We start from the raw sequence: 21,217 nt of genomic DNA, 5'->3' as shown, positions 1-21,217 counted from the left end.
CTTCTCACCTTGACTCTTTCCATCACTCATCCATGCACGCCCACACCTTCAAACTCCGTACACTGGCAAAAATACCCCACAAGTCTATCTTTAACCTGATTTCCTTTTCTGAACCTTATGCTCAGATAGTCAGCATCCAACTCTACATTTCTACTTGGATGTCCTATAAGCACCCCAAACTCAACATGTTGCAAGCCAGACTTATGATTTATCCTAAGCTTATCCTTTTCTGGTGTTGCATCTCAGTGGTGTCACCAAACATTTAGTTGTATAAAATAGAAATCTTATTAAATATTATATTTGTCAAAAACGTCCTCTTCTCTCCATTTCACCTGCAACCATCCCAGGTCAAGGTATCATAAGCACTCACCTAGATATTATCAGTAGCATCTTAACTGGTCTTCTTGAATCCCATTCTGCCCTTCTCCAACCCACTGCCATAGTGGCCATTACAGAATACAACCCTCGTCCCCTATACACTCAAACATGTATAAAATACTTTTGTGTATGTCCACTGCCCTTAAACTAAATACCAAAATCCTTAATATGGCTTATAGTGGGGGTTGGCAAACTTTTTCTGTAAAATACCACATGGTAAATATTTTAATTTTACAAGCCATTTGATCTCTGTTGTAGCTACTCAACTCCATTATTAGGGCAGACAAAACACAAATGAATGAGTCTATTTGTATTCTGATAAAATATTATTTATAGATACTGAAATTTGAATTTCTTACATGTTTTAAGTGCCCCCAAATATTATTCTTCTTTTGATTTTTTTCAACCATTTAAAAATGTACAAGCATTCTTATCTCATGTTTCAGATTTGGCCCATGAAACACAGTTTGCCTATTCCTGGTCTTCAAAATTCTGCTTATCTCTTATCTTTGTTCTGTGCCTCTCTTGTTAACACTTTCTACTCTTGCATAACACTGTCCTCTTTCACAAGAAATTTGACTGTGTTGAAACACCTCTTTACTCCTTGCTCTCTCCTATTCTCAATTTCGTCACTGGTTAAAATTCCTACTCATCATTCACACCTTGGATCAAATGTTGTTCCACTGGGAAACATTCCTTCACTCCCCAACCTACGTCAGATTTTTCTATGCCTATACTCATAGTACTGTGCTCCTTCTGTCAAAGCATTCCTCTCAGTTTTATAGGTGTTCATTTATTTGTGTGATTTCCCCCCCTTAATATTCATCACCTTCTGTTAGACTTCTATGAAAGCTGAAACCCAATATTTGGCTACCATTGTATTTTCTGTATACTAATATGATAAAATTCAAGATACATTGTCAAGTGAAAAAATATTAAAGAACAATCTTGGTAGTACTCACAGGGGACTCTAATTTTATCACAATGTTCATATATTTTAAAAAGAAATTATATTCGTATATTGCCTGTTGTGGCTGATGTAGGCTGGTTCACTCAACATCTATTCTCACACTTTTTCCCTCTCCTTCCTCTAATACAGAGGCTGGAAAATGAAGTACAAGAATTCCCAAATTTTCTTGGAGTTGGATTAGCCACTGTGAAGCAGTTATGGCCAGAAAGGTGTGGACAAAAATTCCCTGAAATAGGCTTTCCTTCCCAAATAGACAAAGCCTTGTGAGGAAAAGGTTTTGAATCTTTGTCCTGTTCCTGGCAAGAATACTTGTAAAATACCTGGATGTTCTGCAGCAAACTTGCCATCCTTAAGACCAAAGACACAAGCTAATGGTGGCAAAGTTGGAAGGAAGGTGAAGCCAGAAGCCTGGATTCTTGACAACCTCCTTGAACAATTTTCCACCCTAGTCTTCCTCCCCTTGGTCACCTTGTTGCCCAAAACAAACTCCTTATTTGTTAAAAATCACTCTAATCAGATTTTTTATTACTGAAAGGGGAAACAGATACAGACACAAATAAGATTCACCTATGTAACTAAAATTTCATAGAATTTGTAGAATATAGTGGCAGAATTTGATTAATGAGAAAACTGGCATCTCATAAGACTAGTGCTAGTAACTACCCTAAAATAGCTAAAGGCTACCTCTTAAGACATCTTTATGTCATAGAGTAGTTTTTACAAACTATTAAGTTGACTGTTCTGTTCTTAATTAAATCTGTTCTGTTCATATATTATCATTTACACATATTGTTCTTTGACTCTTGAGCAAAATGACAAGTGTCCAGAAGGGAAAAACTATATATAAAGGCATGTTCCACTTGTTATATTTTATATTACAATGTATCTCTGTTTAAATATGAGATGTGCATTCTTTGCTTTAAAGTTACTTTTTCTCTATAGTTTTATAGCATTGGGTATAATTCTTATTTTACTTATCTCCAGTGGATTTTGTTTTATTTTACTCCATTTTATTTTATTTTTATTTCAGCATTATTACAGTATAAGTGACACATAAAGTTGATAGATATTTAAAGTGTACATCATGGTGATTTAATATATGTACATGTTGTGAAAGGATTCTCAGCATCTGGATTTTATTTTGTACTTATATGTCTGCCTCTAAGTTAATTCGGTGCAATTGGAGACTTGTATCATTTAAGATTTGCAGCATCAAACACAGTGCCTAAAAAAGCCACCAACCAACTAACCAACCAACCAGTTTGTCAAACATAGTAGGGACTCAATAAATGTTTTGAAAAATACTGAAGAGTCATTAATTGAGGAAAAACACAAAAGAAAAATGCAGGTGAAAATAAGTTGTCTGAATATTTCCCCTACTTTCTATTCCATTATAAGTGATGAAAAGTTTATCAGCAAAAAAATTAACGTTTGAAGTCATGTGAGGGGTTATCCTGGAGTCATTTCTTTAAATTTACTTTTCATTTCAATATTAATTTGCAACAACTATTGAGAGTTTGCTAAGGCAACAACAACAAATATTAAACCAACCTTAGGACTTACACATATTAAACACCAATTTAAAAAGTACAATAAGAGGGAATATCACAAATGATGACTTGGAAAATTAGTCAAGATATTCTTGGTTCCATAGTGATTTCTATGATTTAATAGAAGTTGTGGCAGAATAAAATTATTCACAGATTTACCATCAAAGTCTTTATTTGTTTTCACCGTCTACTTTGCTATTTGTTGAAGAAATATTACTTTGATTAATATAAATGATAAAATATATGGATTTTTATAGTACTACTTTCTAAATGCTATAACTATAACCTTATTTATTATACTAAATATATTATTGTATATAATCCACATATTTGAGTCTGTTTAATATGATCTATAAACTTCTTTAAGAAAATCATTAGAGAAAATACAGCAAAATTGTGAGTCTAGCTTAATTTTATAAGCAAATATTTAGAATTAAGTAGCTGACCACTTGGTTTTTGTCTATGATTTGATGCTTAAATAATTTTAATTACCAGAAAAGCTTTTACTTTTTCATATCAAATTAAATGATTGACCCTTATCTTTAATGTCACATGAAGCTACCCACCAAATTTTATGAGGCAGAAGTAGCTAAAAACTATTTTTTCATGCAAATATGAAATTGAAGATTATTAATTCCTAATCTAAAATATAAGTATGCAAAAAAAGAAAATTGGTGTTTTCAGTGTTTTCAGCTACTTTTATGATATCATGTTAAATTATGTCATGTTACATGGCAACTGAAGTGAGAGAAAGAGATAGATGGATGGACAAGCTAAAACTTTCTGACTTTGCCTGGTAGAAACCAAAGTTGTACTTATTGTTTATTTTGTTTTGTTTAGATCAAATATATACAACCAATCAGCTGGACACAAAAATCAGAATCTTTATAGAAAAGTTAATGGGAAGTGGGAAACCTCAAACACAGATGTCCTCAAACCAGGCAGTTCATCTGGAGTAGTTCTTCTAAAGGGCTAAACCAGATTTAACACAACTGCTATGTACCAGTTCTTCCACTGGGCTGTGCTTGAACAAAATACTTTATGTTCTTCCAAAATAGATTCACAGGAATTCTCACTTCCTGGTGGTCATTCTTTGTAACTAAGAAACTTCCATAAAGAAAGCATTAAGGCCCCCCTCCAAGCACCTACCTTACTACAAAAAAAAGTCTTAAGTGCAATGAAGAATATTTGGAATCAAATATGATATTCTGAAATAAGGACAATCACTTTGCACTTTGTGAAAATAGCCCAAAAGGAGATAATGAAAGGATTGGAGAAAAATCAGAAAATTAAAAACACGGAAGGGTGAATGAGCAAATAGAAAATGTAATGATTTTTGTCTTGGTTATTTTAGTAGAAAATATCTACTAAAGTGCTTGTGGAGTATGTAAACATGTAAAGTATGGTTGTTGTTTTTTTACACTTTTAAAATGGGAAAATTTTTAATCAACTACACACCATACAAGGCCATGAGGCTCAAAATCATTCGAAATAGAGTAAAGAGCAATGGTGATGTGAACTATTATTGTCACTCTTAGCAGTATAATTCATATTTTCAAATTCTAGTGCTGAATTTTTTATTCGTATTCACTTGAGGAATTCTTTAAGGCAAAATTCTTCTATGCTGCTTTTGTGCAGCGTTTTTCTCTTAAACCTATACAATTTGATTTTGTCCCAAATTGAATTCCTTACACTCATTTCTATTGAACCTAGCTTCCAATATGTTGAAGTGATTTTGAATTGTATTATTACCTTCTAAAATATTATCAAGTTGGGGCGCCTGGGTGGTACAGTCGGCTAAGCATCTGACTCTTGGTTTCAGCTCAGGTCGTGATCTCAGGGTCGTGAGACTGAGCCCCAACTCGAGCTCTGCGCTCAGCATGGAGTCTGCTTAAGACTCTCTCCATCTTCCTCTGTCCTTTCTGCCCTTCCACACATGCTCTCTCTCTCTCTTTCTCAAATAAATAAATAAATCTTTAAAAATAAAATAAAATATTATCAAGTCCATGATATTGAATTCTGACTACAATAATCTTCCAAGATTACTCAAATTATTTTATATACATCATCTTAGTACTAAAATGGGGTTTATATAAATATCCTATTAAAAAACTTCATGTAGTTGAGATAGATTCCAGCTATCGTTTCTCTTTCAATTATTTGACTTTTACTATATCATGGAAATAAGTTACATTATTCAGTCCTGATTAAAAATTACAAATCTTACCCACATGTTTCAGTGATGATAAAATTAATTTTTGGTTGTTTGTTCAATTAGCTATGTTCAAAATAAAAGTCAACAAATTTGGCATTTCAGGTGTGTTTCTTCTGTTTTTATTAATCTGTAGATTTAAAAAGTATAATGTGATTCTTTATGCTTTGTTCATTATATGCATTGCAATACATTTTCCCAGTGTGAAATTTATCTTTTCTGCTCAGATTTGTTCTCTTTTTGTCTCAAATCCTACTCTAACCATATATAAACAATGGGCTTTACTCAGCCACAAAAAAGAATGAAATCTTGCCATTTTCAACATGTATGGACCTAGAAGGTACTCTGCTAAGTGAAATAAGTCAGAGAAAGACAAATACCATATAATTTCACTTATATGTGGAATCTAAAAAACAAAACAAACAAAACAAGACAGAAATAGTCTCATAAATATAGGAAACAAATTTAACAAATTGTTGATTAACAGAGGTGGGGGAAGAGCGAAATAGGTGAAGAGGGTTAAGAGATACAAACTTCCAGTTATAAAATAAGTAAGTCATGGGGATGTAGTGTACATTATAGGGGATATGGTCAATAATATTGTAATAACTTTGTATGGTGACAGTAACTTTGTATGGTGATTCAATAAAAATATTGAATCATCATGATGTACATGTGAAACTAGTAAGATATTGTATGTCAATTATACTTCAATAAAATAAAATAATTGTTCTGGTGACTGCATTTAATTGACTTTTTATGCAAACCATCCCTTGTTTATACATACTTGTCATTAAAAATTAGGAAGAAAATGGTGCAATAACAAAAATTCAGCATTCATGAAATAGGGGTATAATATTAAAAATATGTATCTTTTCCAAAATTATTTTCCACCACCATTATCTGTGACCATGAACTGGCTCATGCTACACTGACCATATGGTACAGGATGATGAAAAAAGGATACCTGGAATGAGGGAAAAAAAGAAAGGAAGCTCTTAAGTATATATGTCCAGGGATCAAAGACTAAAATGCACATCAAGTGATTTTGGTGGAAACCTGAACTATTTTTCGTTCATATGTATATATTCCACATGCATTTCTTCTAGGGGAATCTTTTTGAACTGAACTTCCTTAATAAAAAATGTGCAAATTTGCAATGTTTGTCGTTCCTCATTTTTTTTATATTTCTGTTTTAGATTGGCAAAGGAATAATAGCATCATTAAATGATTAAATTACTTAATGGCATCAAATCATTTCAACTTAGATTGTGATGTAACTGTCCATTCTAATCACCAATCAGATCATGCCGAAGAAATCTAGAGTTTCTTGAAAATGAATTAGTGTTTAGGTAAATCCATAGGAATGTCAGTCTTCACAATTAATTCATTCTTTAACATGTAGCTACATTTTGCTATCTACTGGACATTTAACATTACACGTAAGAATTCTCTTACAGGGCAAAATATTCGAATTTTCATATTATACCAGAATAGCATAAAGTTGTATATAGCACCAAAATAACTACTATCATAAATGATGATAAAGTTTTAGATATGATAATACATTTCTAAAGTGAAACATAAATTCCTTAATAGGTTTGAAGTCTACGTTGCTTTAAAATACTTTTTAAAAAAATCAAGTACATCTATGGGCTGAGAAAAAAATCATGTTGTGCTCTTGTGTTTCATTAAATAGCAATTTTGTTCAATTTAAAATTAATCGCAAAGTTAGAAAAATATGACTTAAGGGTATGTTTTTTATACATTGCTACACTGACTAATGAAGACTCTCCATGCACCCTTCATTTCTCTGACTGATTCTTCTGTCAGCTTTCCCCTCCCCCAGCTCTCCCATAACTCTCCCAACTCCAACACATGTGTTACAAGTTCACCAAAAGTTTCTTTCCTTTTAATAAAATACTGCCAGTAAGTTGGGATTTTTACCACTATGTCCCTGTGCATTAATTGGCTAATTATTCCTGTAGACCTTCTCCTCAGGTAAATGTAGAAACAGGTTCTAATATTCAATATAGTAGGTATACTTCATGGTTTCATTGGTTCACTTATGTTTATCTTGACAACAAGGAATATTAGATAATTCTGAGTATGATACCATGCCCATAGAACGTACTGGAGTTAATTAGAAACTAAATATATTACATTGGACTTAGCATATTTACTTTTGTTTTAGGGGACATAATTTGGTGTATAGCATGTCAGAATCCACATTACTTTGAGCCTAGTATAATGGGAATGCACTAGGATGCATTATTATAGTGCTTGATTAAGAAGATCAAATTTTTATGCTGGCTCTATTTCAAATTACAATAACTTTGAAAAACTTCTTGACTATTCCAGTTTTATTTATCTATAAGATGAGGGTATTGGACTATAGTTTATCTCTAAGTTCCTCCTAGCTATAAAATTTGTTTAGTTTTATTGTATCCGAACTTAACAGCATGGCAAGCTATCACTGAGAAATTTTAAGTATTTTTATCTTAAATCTTCGGTTTCCATAGCTATTCCTTATAAGATTCACCTTGGGATATTTATAAAATGCACATTTTTCCACTACAGACTCGTGGAATCCGAATAACATACGCATTTTAAAAAGCTTCCATGGTATTTCTGACATAGCTACTCTTGTCTTTGTTGTTTCATAGTACAATTTAGAATTTTATGATAGAAAATAGTCTTTTCTCCTTTGTTCAAAAATATACAAGGGCATATGAAAGTTATAGTTTTAAAAGCCTGAAAAATAAATGATATATTACTTTGTTGCAAATAACTGAATATGCAGTAAGCAGGTCAATGTGTTTTTACATTTCATTATACAATATTACCTTTTTCCTTTAGGGAAACTGGAACTTTCACTTCTTTCCCCTTAACAGGCTCTGGAAAGAAACATTGAGCATTTATTTGAAGCCAACATAAAAGGATTTGAGAACACATATATAGTGGAGTCAGTCAGCTATCAGTAAGGTGAACCTGGGTGGAAATCACATGATGTTTTCCTTCAAAAATGATTTTAATCATACAGAGACAAGGAAACAACAGTATAGAGTACAACAAGCCATCCTCTGCTCATTTTCACTTAAAAGAAATGTAAATTTTTGAGTGAGTTATAATCTATTTGTTCATTTAAGAGAATGGGCTTTTGGGGGGATAGGAACTTATTTTAGCTGTAATTTTTAAAAATGTACAGCTTCTAGAATTCTCCCAAAACTGTTATAATCAGCATTAGCTTAGTTTATTTCTTTCAGGCTATGTGATTTTTTATAAAATAAACAAATGGAAAACCCTGCGTCTGTTATGGAAATGCAGTGCTTTAGTCATCAGACTCAAGTCAAACTAATTTCAAGAATAAGACTGAAATAAAATACAAGGACAATTTTATCCACAAACTCCCAACATCTTAAAAATGTGGTCCTTAGTTAAAACAAAATAAAACTTCATTTATTCTACCAGGTTCAAATACAAATTGATTCTAATCATATCATGGGTTCCAGACATATAAATGAGTGATGTCTTGAACAGCATCATGTTTCGTCTACAGCCTATATAAAAGATAAACCAGTTTTCTGCCTTCTCTGCAACATTGTATCTCAGTGTCCATTTCGCTGACAAAAATGGCTTTTAATGCAGTGAGAAAGGAAGGAAAGGAAAAAAAAAAAAAAATCTATCCTGCCAGCCCTCTGTTCTATTCCCACCTTATGGGTTGGGGTGGGAATGCAGCATATGATGGTGGCACTTGTGAATGGATATTCCACTCAAGCAATCACTTAGAACTGAATCCAGGTGACTGTGGACAGGGTCATGAATGGAGTTAGGAGTCCTACTGAAAAAGCTGTGTCCCTCAAAGCAAGATTTTCTTGGTAGATAAGCTACAGCCTTAAATATCCATATGTTGGCAGAATATTTTTAAATGGATTTGGTGGCAAGGAAAAGTCCATATTGCCATTTAACGTGCTAAGTATAAGTAGGGCCTATTTTTTTTTCTATATTTCAGCATCTGAAGATGAAATCAAGAGCCATGGATTGAATAAACAGACTGAGAAGCTTCATTAACTTTTTTCAAGCTAATGGGGGTAATTTATTGCTTTTGCATTTCCTGGTTAAACCAAAAAAAAATTAATGTATTGTGAAATGAGAAGTGATGGTGGGGACAGATCCCTAGTGGGGTGGGGGAGTGTATGCTTGGAACTTGAGAATTCAAGATACAGCATGTTGTTTTAAATCGGTTAAACATATATGTTTGCATGAGATTAAAGTAGTTATAAAATCCAAGGCTGAGGCAGAGGACCCACAAGACTGCTTTGATATTGGTGGAGAAAGAAGGAAGAAGTAGAATAACAGATGTAATTTTATAATGTATTTAAAAGTCATAAACTCATCACCTCAAATATGGAGAAAGCTCTCAGAAAATAGAAGTGATTTTTATTTCAAAGCTCGATAATGGGAAGATGCTTTCTGCTCTCAGGCTGGATCTTCTCCTGCATGGACTTTCCTACAGCTCATTTCCTCTCAGTGTCCTTTTTGACTTCAAGGGGTTTTGATCTGATTTAGGAAGTCCACAGGCTGGACCTTTAGGAAGGGAGCAGGATATCAAAGCTGACCAAAACTGTGGAGAGTGTTATATGGAAATTCTGTACTTCTATATTAGGAGGGATAGGTATATTGTTGGCTTGGGTCAGCTATTAAGGTATTTTTAAGTCATCTGTATTGTTTGTCAGGAGCAAAGCATTGGAGAGCACTTTTTGTGTGCGATTTCACAAATATGGTAGTTTCCTTGTGTTTGTACAAGAGCCTACAGGTAGGCTTATGAATCTTGATTATCAAGATCTAGAATGTATTTAAAGGTGCTTAGATATAAATTTGAATTCTCAAAGTAATCTGAGCAAAGAGGTTGTGATGGAGAAAAAAAATCACAAAGGAATAGGAAAATGGTTTCAGGTTTTTAATCCCCCTAACCTGCCTCCAGACAAAGGCAGTAATAAGCTAGGGCGAGTGTCCACGATGAAGTATACATCACTGGGGATCAGTTTCAAAGTCCTCAGACAACTTCCTTCGTGCTGAGCTCAAGCTTTTGTTTGTACAGGTGGGAATGGGCAAGAGAAAGCTTGTCGAAGCCAGAAATTGGGGGATCATCAGGTGCATGGTCCTGAGCATCAGAATATAAGGAAAAACAAGCTCCGCTGAGAAGCCTCTGGTATTAGATCCAAACATACACAGGCCTGGGTCACAAAACTAGAAAATAATTCAAACGTCCATCATATTACTTCAATACCAGAGGAGCCTAAGGCTGCCGCTGTTGCATTCCAGTAGAGGAGAAATTAATGAATCCCTTTGTTGCCTTGTTGGGGTTCGGTCTGTAATCCATGGGTGAATCTTACATCCTCAGATAAATCAGACCAGGTGTTAGAACAAGCGGCAGTAAGATAGGGTGGATGTCACAAGGAAGACAACCAATAACAGGGGTGGCTCACGGGATTGTCAGGTTTCTGGGTGGTCAAAGCCCCACGAGCAGGGCTCTGCTCTGGCAGGTGTGTTGGCAGGACTTAGGTGAGTCCAGTGCCCGAGGGAAGTCAGTAGCTGAACCAGTAGCAAAAGCCAGAAGGATGTGTCTTTCCCCTGCTCTTTTTGTTTGGAACAATCATCCCTAGACCTCTCTATAGCTTCTTAAAACAAGATGCAGCCTAATGATGTTTCTCTAAATGCTTAAGTTACTCATGGTCATCAAATTCCCAATAAATGTGGCCCCTAATGATTTCTGTGTAATAATCCTCGTTTTATGAGTTCTAGCATTGCTTCAGTATGGATTCTAATGTGTACATGCAAGTGGAATCGCTGAGAGACTGGCAAATGTAGGCCACCTTTTAGCTGCTTAATAGAAAGAACTCACAAAATACAGTGACTCCAATGCACTAAGTGGCTTTTTTGCAAGTGGAATTGCTTCATTCTGATTCTGCCACACCTCAGCAGCAGGCTTCAAAGAGCTTCTCCAAAAACAGTATTATTGCAGAGGTTTTTAATGTCCCTGACATCTTACAGGTAACACTGCAAATTTTTTCTTTGATTTTTTTTGTAATGATAAATTATATTCAGAAAATAAAGGAAAGATGGCAATAAATTTCTTCTAAAATAATATCTAATGTATAACAAAGACATTTGACAGCATTAACACAGTTGAGCAAGAAAAGAGGTGCACTTGAAATAGTTCTAAATCAATAATCATAGGCAGTGAACCTTTGTATACATTATTTTCTAGTGACTGTGGAAACATCTTGCAAACAGTACAGAATTTAACATTGAGGGAAAAGTATTCACTAGAAAATTGCCTGCAATTGTGCATTAATAACAATAACAACAAAAATAGAAATTACAGGAGTCTACTTAGTGGTCGGTGTGGATTTAAATCTCCCAGATAATATTTTCTAAGACAAATTTTTACAACTACCATTTCCAACTAGTTTAAGCTTTGGTACAAGTGAGGTCTTTAAGTAGTAGTTTAAATTTTTGATAATCATCAATGCCTCAAAGGTAGCTTTGGAGGTAAGCTCCAACCTTTCTTTTGAGCTGCTTTTATTGCGAACAATAATATATGGTCCAAATATTCCTGTGGCATAACTGTGGACCAAAATAAATGTATCTCATACTACATTAGAAGGGGGGAAGGTTTACCTCGTGCAAATTATGGTTTGCAAATCATATACATATATGTGTATATAAGTAGACATACATATATTTGGATTTTCCTGGTAGTATCTTTCAATGACACCTTTAGTTCTCATGCAAAGGACAGTGTTCTCGTTAATTGTCAGATAAAATGAGAGAGGAGAATGAGAAAGAGTCTCTCTCAAAGTCAGATAATCACTGGAGAAAGAGTAGACTAAACTCTTCTGTGGGAATTAAGGGGAGACTTCCCCAATAACAAAGGGACAAAGACCATTTTTCTATATGCAGAGCCAATGAGTCAAATAGATTTTCCAAACTTAGGTAATAAACTCTACCCTCAAAGCAAAATTGCTCTGAAGAATACAAATATAAGAACCCTATTTTAAGGAGCAAGCAGTATCTGTGTTAAAATGAAAAGATGAACTTTAGTGTCTAAAAGACTTGACTTTGATTTTTGCCTTCACCTCTTAGCCACAATGGGATACCGAGTAGCTTACATTATATATCTATGCCTCAGCTTCCTCGTTTATAAAACAATTGAGATTTCAAGCACAACTTGCTGAAGCAAAATGTATAAAGTAGATATCAATGTGCCTAGCAAAGAGCAGATGCCCTGCTTCAGTTCTTCTCTCAAACAATTCTTACACTTGGGCCTGGCTAATTCCTCATCCTTCTTACTTGAATTTAAATATCACTTCTTCAGGAAAGCCTCCTCTGCTTCCCCAGACTCGATTAGAATCCCCGATTACAGCCCCTTACAGCATCCTGTGTATCCCTTCTATAATTCCTACTGTTTTAATTAATTATGTAATTAACACTGTAAATTCCATGAGGGCGTAGACCATGCCTTTCTTGTACTCCCGATGTCTAGTGAGCACATGTTCTGATTACTGTATACTAGATGCAGTAATTATTGAATGTGGTACTTATCAGTCCACATAAAAAATTAACATGAATAACATTAGCTCTTGATGCTTAAATAGGTGGCATTTCAACTAAATAATACAAAACATATATGTGTATATATATATATATATTAGATTATAAATATATGTTTGTGAATTTAGACAAGAGGGTTCAGTGAAAGTTGAAGTAGACTGAGAAGGATTAATGTTTTATGTGAACATTAGTATTAGAAAATGCCTGGGATTCAGATGGACAGAAAGGAAAGTCAGTCCATTCCAAAGACTGAGATCACAAAATTTAAATAAGAATGGCTTGCTCATTTACAGCAGCAAAGAACCTGACAAGACTCAAGCAGACCAAACTTGACTAAGAGTCTTTGAAAAGAACAATTGAGCACTTCAATTCCTGAGTCTTCCTCCCTGTTACTTGCTTTGCCATATTTCTCCAGAGATGATTCTGCACTAAATATATATTTTGTGAATGGATAGAAAAGAGGGAATCAGAGCACATGGACGCAAGTTCTTTCCATAGTTTTACTTCCCTTCTAACTTTGTTTTTTACTCTTTTCATTATTTAAGGAAAATCCTTTCTTTTGGAAATTGTATTCAGAGCACTTTTTAAGTCATAGTGAACTGGAAGAAAGAGGGATAAGTCAATAAATACAAGTTTTCAAATATATGAATGTGACCTGAGCAGTTTGGGCTCACCCATCTGTGAAGGAGATGATTCTAGGTTACTACGGACTCTTCCAGATATTTTTGCTAATAAATTTCTAGTGTTATGTTAAATTGACTCTATTACCTTTATTCTTCAAAACTGAAGAAGTCGTCCTGGATTTTTCTTTTTTAATTTCTGCAAGAGGAATCATGGGGAGAAAAAGTTACAAGGAATCACAGGAAAAAAAAAAAAAAAAACAACCTGCAAGTTTCTTCATGTTTTTGTTTTGTTTTTGTTTTTGTTTTTTCTGAGGCTTAATGACTCAGAGTGGTTCTGAGTTAGTATTCAAGACAGACATGTCTACTGGTAAGTCGCCTGTAAAACATTGACTAAATATGCAAAAGATACAAAATAAGCCCACGAATTATTACCACAATTGGATAGATTGATAGATGCACTAAAGGTACAAATAAAATGCTATAGGCTTTGAGGAAAGACGATATAACAATGGTAGCTAACATTGTCTATTCACTATCTGTCATAGGGAATGTTCTCTACTGTTTGGCCATTCAACGTTCATGGCAACCTTGTAAGGTAGGTAGATCCTGTTATTACTTCTGCTTTTCACAAGGGATTAAGTAACTTTTCCAAGGTCACGTGGCTCAGACAGGAGGACTGGGATTTGAACTGATATTTCTCTGAACTCAACCACAAAGGCCCTGGCTCTCCTAGCTGAATGATGAGATCAGGACAAGTTTGGCAGGTGGTATTGAGGCAGACCTTGAAAATGGAGAGGATTTAGATAGACATAGATAAAAGGGAGAGAAAGTCACATTTTAGAAGGACAGAAGAGATAATGGGGAGGCTTGAGCTGGTCCTCTGTCAGTTTGGCTGTGTGAGTCACCTGTAACGAACAGAATACAATGGAAGTTATGCTGTGTGACTTCCTGGGCTAATCATCAAAGCCAAGCAGTTTCCACCTGCTTCTCCAGGGACAACAGCTCTGAGGAACCTGACTGCCACTAAGTACTCCAACTAATACCACCTTGCTAGAAAAGCTACATACACGCAGCCCAGTCAATAGCTCCCGCTGAGCCTCCAGTCAACAGCTGCTAGCCATCTAAGTGAGTGAAGCATCTCGGACATCCAGCAGATGATTACTTTAGATGACTACAGCCTAAGCCTACATTTGACTGCAATCACATGAGATACCCAAGTAAAAACTGCCTAGTTGATCCCTCCTAAACTCCTGACCCTCTTAATCATGAGCACAGTAAAATTGGCTGTGTAAAATATACCACTACATTTTGGAGTGGTCTGTACACAGAAACAGCATTTGAAACCATCAGCTAATAAATAGCAAAATATTGCGGCATGTGATAAGTTCTCCAGTGGAGCTCTATAGATAACAGAGAAATGATTAATAGCTCTATTTTATAATTGGGAAGGTTTTCACTGAGAAGATGCCATTTGGCTTTAGGCTCCTATGTTGAGTAGAATCTCACTAGTCAGGAAATGCCAATTTAACAATATAACTGGATGTAAGATGTAAAACAGATTTTTAAAATGCTGAGGATAGCTTCTGGAGTTTGTACATGTTTCACATGTACAAGGATAATCTGCCATCAATTGAGATATGAAATGTAAGAAATAGAAGCCTTTGGAGAAAAATATCATCTTTGTTTTGAATGTATTATGTTTCATGTGTCAACAAGATACCCCAAAAGGAAATGTCTAGCAAATAGTTGGAAATACAGGTAAAGTGCAGATCATATGCAAGTGTTGCAGAAGCAAAGCAACCTGCATCTCATTGATAAATGGAAACTAACAATATAATCAATAACATGAATTTTGAATGCCCCAAACAAATCTTACTACTTTGTTTACACATACTGACTTGACTTCGTGAATAAACTAAGTATACAAAGGCAAAATAAGCCAGAACATTAAAAATTATGTTCTTCATAATACATGCAAATTAAAAAAAAAGACTGATGGGTTATAATGTTTTACTTGTATATTTCAAATCCAATCTTATATAATTTGCCTATACTGAAATATCATTCACATATTGGACTAATAAACTTAATCTTATACATTTTGATTAGCTATTGCCAAATGTTTTAAAATCACACAAACTGTGATCAAAACAGTAATGCAAGTCAAGTTTTAAATAATTTACTAGATAAAAATTATTTGTGTTAAGAGGAACATATTCAATTTCAATAATGCCAGGAATTTTTTTAATATTTATTTATTTATTCTACAGAGAGAGAAAGAGCACGAGCGGGAGGAGCAGAGGGAGAGAGAATCTCAAGCTGACTCCATGCCAAGTGCAAAGGCAGATCTCACGACCCTGAGATCATAACCTGAGCCAAAACCAAGAGTCAGATGCTTAATTGACTGAGCCACCCAGGTGTCCGAGGCCCAGATTTTTTTAAGTTAAGGGACTGAATATATCTAGTCAAGATTAAAAATAGAAAATAGCATTTGCTTTTTCTTCTAACATGGTCCTGTAGAAGATAAAATGTATCTATAACAACAGTGTTTTCTTCTAGAAGAATTTTTTTTTTTAATGCCCATGAAACAGGCAAAACAAAAGACTAAAATAATGGACACTCTTATAATGGAGGAAATCAGCACTAGAGTTTTTCCTTAGGACAAACATAAATATTTTGAACCCCAGGCAATGTGTTTAAAGGAAATAGTACAATTAAGAATATCTTTGATCTGACTGCTATTTATTTTTCATTGCTCTGAATGACCAAGTTCAATATCAATTTATTATTAGTGACATTAAGATATTAAAAATGTTTCTGTTGGAGCATCATGGTTTGATGTCAATATCACATATAGCTAAATTTTAAAAAGAAACTGAAACTGGAAGGTTTAAAAAGCCTAACAGAATCATCAGGCAATTTAAGCCTCCTGGCTGTGAAAAGAATCAAACTCAAAATGTTTAACCTTTCTTACCCAGCTAGCTTTAATGAGGTGTTTAGAAATGTCATTTTAAAAACTGTCTTTTTACCTCTTTTGTAGATACAAGATGTCTGCTGATTTGAGATATTTTTTCACGAGCATAATGAATAAGATCAATGTATCAAACTTTTTGGATTTTTCTTCTGATGGAAAGACTAGTTTTAAAGAACCATAGGAGAGCTCTATTTGTAAGTTTAATAGTACTTGATAATTTTCTGGATATGACTACTAATACACATCACATAGCATCAAAAATATTAAAATTGTTTCATGACATTTCTCTTGCTCCCTCAAGTGATAATATATTGTTCCTAAAGTGATTTAATTGTGACTAAGTGCATGGATTTTTTTAATATTTAATATGTGAGTGCTCTACATGCATCTGTTATTGTTTTCTGTTCATTTGGACATAATTTTGACAATCAGAAAAATTTTAGAAAAGGCATTTTATAGAATTTAATATTTTTCCAAACTCCAAAATATAAATTTTATAAATCAATACAGAGAAAAGGATTCTCAAGTTCTCTAAATGGTTTAAAATGCTGTGCTTGTAATTCCCATGAAGGAAAATATAATATATTGATGTTTATTTAATAATAATTTTGAATGCTTCTTAAAAGATGTCGTCAGAATTTAATTTTACTGGGACACTGTCCATTAACTTTGTAATTAAGTATGACTTGGTCAGAAGCTATCTTTAACTTTCTCTTTGTCCTAATGATACATTTAATCATTCCCTATTCCATGGGCTAAAGCACTTGACACACATAATTGTAACATTTTAAAATGTTTTTCTCTAAATATCTGTTTAAAAATCCTTAATTAAAAATGTTTCCAATTCAATTATATTTACATGTTGGTATCTTTTTTGTTTTAACCTTGGAAACTTCATTGCATTTCTTTCTTAGCCTTTACATTTTATTTAAAAAAGAATATATGATGTAACCAATATTATCATCTATCTCTAATCAGACAGATAATTAAAAAGCATAATATAAAATTTGCTTGAATGACATCTGGACAACGCTGTCAGGGCTTGGAGACTATGGTGAGGTATTCCTCAAGATATTGTAATAAGGCAAATTAGAATATTTGAAAGTTAAGCTACATAATCAATACAGAGTGGGAAGAGTTAGTGAGCTCAGAAAACACCAACTATATAATACTATAAATACACTTCTGAAGAGCTTCCTTGCATTACTAAGCAAGCTGGGCTGTGTTAGTATATTAAAACTCTTGACATAGACCACAGCATAAGACTTCAAAACAACTAACAAATACAGAACTTGTTCAATATGCATCTTGCAATCACAATGGGGGAGAAAGTCTTGTCCAATGGATTCAGTATTCTCGTCCTTTTGACAAGCTCTTCCCTACAATAGCATAGTTTTTCAAATTATCTTAGTTGAGGGACTCTCCTGAAATCATCTAAATATCCCTTCCCTTTAAATTCTGATTGAACTTTGTAATTATGATGATTTTAGGCTGTGTAGCTTGGCTGCAGAGTGGACTCTTTGCACATGCCTTTATATTCTGGTCCTCATTACACATTAATAATCAGAATACTGATTGGAATTCTGGAGAGTACCTCAGTGGGGTGCATTTTAGTCATTTTAGTTCAACTCTGCCCAGCTCTTTCGGAAAGATCAGCAATATGCAATGATTTAAAAAAGGAAAATAAGCACTTCTTTATATATCTGGGGGCTGAGATAAACTAGGACATCGTAGCACAGAATTAGCTACTGATCCCTAAATCTACTCTAAAAGATTTTGTTTTTCATAGAAAACTTTATTAGCCATGAAATTTTTCTCATGTAATTATGTTCCAACCAGGATGCCAAAGTTCCCATGTTTGCTTCAAGAAAATATTATTATCGCAGGACTATAATTTGCTTGGCGGCTGGCAAAACTAGGTTTCGGTCATTCCTGTATTCACATAAATGATAAAGTGTTATTTTATATCCTTAGGCATTTTACATATGATCTTGCTATGAACTGAATGTTTGTGTCCCTCCAAAATTCACATGTTGAAGCCTAAAACCCAATGTGATGGTATTTGCAGGTGGGGCTCTGGAAAATGAATAGGTCATGAGGTTAGAGTCCTTGTGAGTGGGATAGTACCCTTGTAAAAGAGATAAGAGATAGCTGAGCTCTGTCTCTGTCTTTCTCTTCTCTCTCTCTCTACTATATTAGGTATATAGTATGAGGGCATCTGTCTGCAAACCAGGAAGAGGACTCTTACCAGGAACCAAATTGACTGGCACTTTGATCTTGGACCCCCCAGTCTCCAGAACTGTCATAAATAAATTTCTGTTTAAGCCACCCTGTCTGTGCTACTTTTACTGTAGCAACCTCGAGCTGACTAAGACAAAACTCTTTAATTTGTCACTCATTCCAGCGAGTTAGGTATTACCTACATTTCATAGATTGACAGGAGAAGCTAAGAGGCAAAAACTTGCCCAACGTCAGAGCTACTAAACAGTAGTGGGAAACTTGAACCCAGACTATCAAACTACAAAAGTAGAGTTAAACTGCTACACTATGCGCTAAGAGAATAGTGGATTATAAACTAGATAGCGTGTCAGATGCCCCCTTAGAATGAATAGTGAACATGTTTGCATCACTACATCACATCAATTGTTCTCCATAACTACTAGTCTGCCATAGCCTTCCCAATACTTCTGAAGCCAGACCATGTCATCTGACACATACTAAGAATTCAATATTATTTGTTGAATAAATTAATAAATTTGTCAATTTTGTGCTGACCACATTTTATTAGGAAAATTGCTCTTCATTATTTACAAAAAGCCTAATAATCATTACAATCATCTTCTGTGGTTAGTTATTGCCCGAATTTGCAATCCTAACCTAGCTAAGTTATCAAAGTAAAATCAAATTGCTGGTATTTGACAGTTTTCATTGTCAATAAAAGCATATATTTCAACCTAATATTTACCTAGCATTTTTTTTTCTGGAAGTTTCAATCTAGCATTTTACTTTTTGTTATCTAAGAAATTTTGGATGGTGAATTACCAAAGTTGGAAAATGTCACACACTTATATGCATATACTTATGTCAATGTTTGTAATAATTGCTAATCATCTATTCATTTTAAGTATAATATATTTTAACTACAATAATGTTCATTATCCATAGTCTATATTGTCTTTTGAACTTTGTTTCATAATTAGAACTACTCTTGTACAGACACATTTATATGAGATCTTGGGAATTAGTCTCATTATTGTTTAAGCTTTCAAATATAAAACTTATTTTATGAGATGATACAAAAATTTTGAAGAATTATAATTGAATATAAGAAAAATGTTAACTTAAAAATTATTAATATAATAAAAAGTAAATAGGGTTTTTTATGAATCCTCCCATTATTCATGGTATAGAATCTCAAAATGTAGTACTTTGAAATTTACCTAGTGAACTAATTCTTTCAGATTCATATACTTATTTAAAATTAATTAACTTCAATGATTTTTAGAACAGGTTAAGGTTTGTAGCAAAATTGAGTGGAAAGTATACAGGGTTCCCACATACCCCCACCCCTAACACACAGCCTCCCTTATCATCAACATCTCTCACTAGCATGATACATTTGTTACAATCGATAAACCAATATTGATACATCATTACCAAACCAAAGTCCACAGTTTACATTAAGATTCATTGTTCATTTTGCTCATTCTATTGATTTTGAGAAATTAAATGACATACATCTACTATTAGTTTCATTGACCTAAAAATTCCCTGTGTTCCACTGATTCATCCCTCCCTCCTCCAAAACCCCAAACAACCACTGAACTTTATACCATCTCCATAGTTTTACCTTTTCTAGAATATCATGTAGTTGGGGTTATACAATAAGACTTTTAAGATTGGATTTTTTTCACTTAGAAATAGAATGTAAATTTCCTCTAGGTCTTTCTATGACTTGATAGCTCATGGCATTTTTAGTACCGTAAAAAGTAGCATTGTATCGATGTAACAGAGTTTAATGATCTATTCACCTATAGAAGAGTGTATTTGGTTTCAAATTTTAGCAACTATGAATAAAGCAGGTATAAATGTTTGTTTGCAGGTTTTGTATGGATATAAGTTTTTAAGTCATTTGGGTATATACTAAGATTGCTGGATTGTATGGTAAGAGTACATTTAGTTTTATAAGAAACCAACAAACTGTTTTCCAAAGTGGCTGTACTATTTTGTATTCCCTCCAACAATGAATGGGAGTTCCTGTTGTTCCACATACTACCCAACATTTGATGTTATTAGTGTTTTGGATTTTAGCCCTTCTAATAGGTACGTAGTGGCATTTCATTGTTTTAATTTGCAATTTCCTAATGATGTATGATGTTGAACATCTTTTCATATGCTTTTTTTTTGTCATCTGTATATCTTCTTTGGTAAAGTATCTGTTCAGATCTTGTGCCAATTTTTAAAACGAACTGTTCATCTTCCTATTATTGAGTTTTAAGAGTTCTTTGTGTTTTTTGGATAAAAGTCCTTTATCAGATATGTATTTTATAAACATTTTTTTTCATTCTGTCTTGTCTTCAAATTTTTATGACAGTATCTTCTGAAGAACAGAACTGTTTAATTTTGATGAAGTCCAACTTATGAATTTTTCATTCATGGATTGTGCCCAGATGTTGTACCTAAAAAGCCATTGCCAAAAGCCAAGGCCACCTAGATTTTCTTATGTTATCCTCTAGGAGTTTTACCGTTTTACATTTAGATCTATGATCCACTTTGAGTTTATTTTTTGAGAAGTGTGTAGAGTCTGTGCCTAGCTGATGCTGTTATTTCTTCTTCTTCTTCTTCTTTCTTCTTCTTCTTCTTCTTCTTCTTCTTCTTCTTCTTCTTCTTCTT

General features: G+C 33.8%; 1 protein-coding gene across 1 annotated transcript in view; it reads right to left on the bottom strand.

The window, feature by feature from the left end:
- The window catches only part of TRDN (triadin), a 365,907-nt gene that overhangs the window by 82,970 nt on the left and 261,720 nt on the right, over nt 1–21,217 (bottom strand). The window contains exon 22 of the transcript XR_004299993.1: nt 13,496–13,546. The gene's annotated coding sequence lies outside the window, so the exon portion shown is untranslated. The remainder of the gene's footprint in view (nt 1–13,495; nt 13,547–21,217) is intronic.

This window comes from Phoca vitulina, unplaced genomic scaffold (assembly GCF_004348235.1).
Source record: "Phoca vitulina isolate PV1807 unplaced genomic scaffold, GSC_HSeal_1.0 scaffold9, whole genome shotgun sequence".
NCBI lineage: Eukaryota > Metazoa > Chordata > Mammalia > Carnivora > Phocidae > Phoca > Phoca vitulina.
The sequence above is the reverse complement of the archived record's forward strand: the minus strand, read 5'-3'. Positions and strand labels throughout refer to the sequence as shown.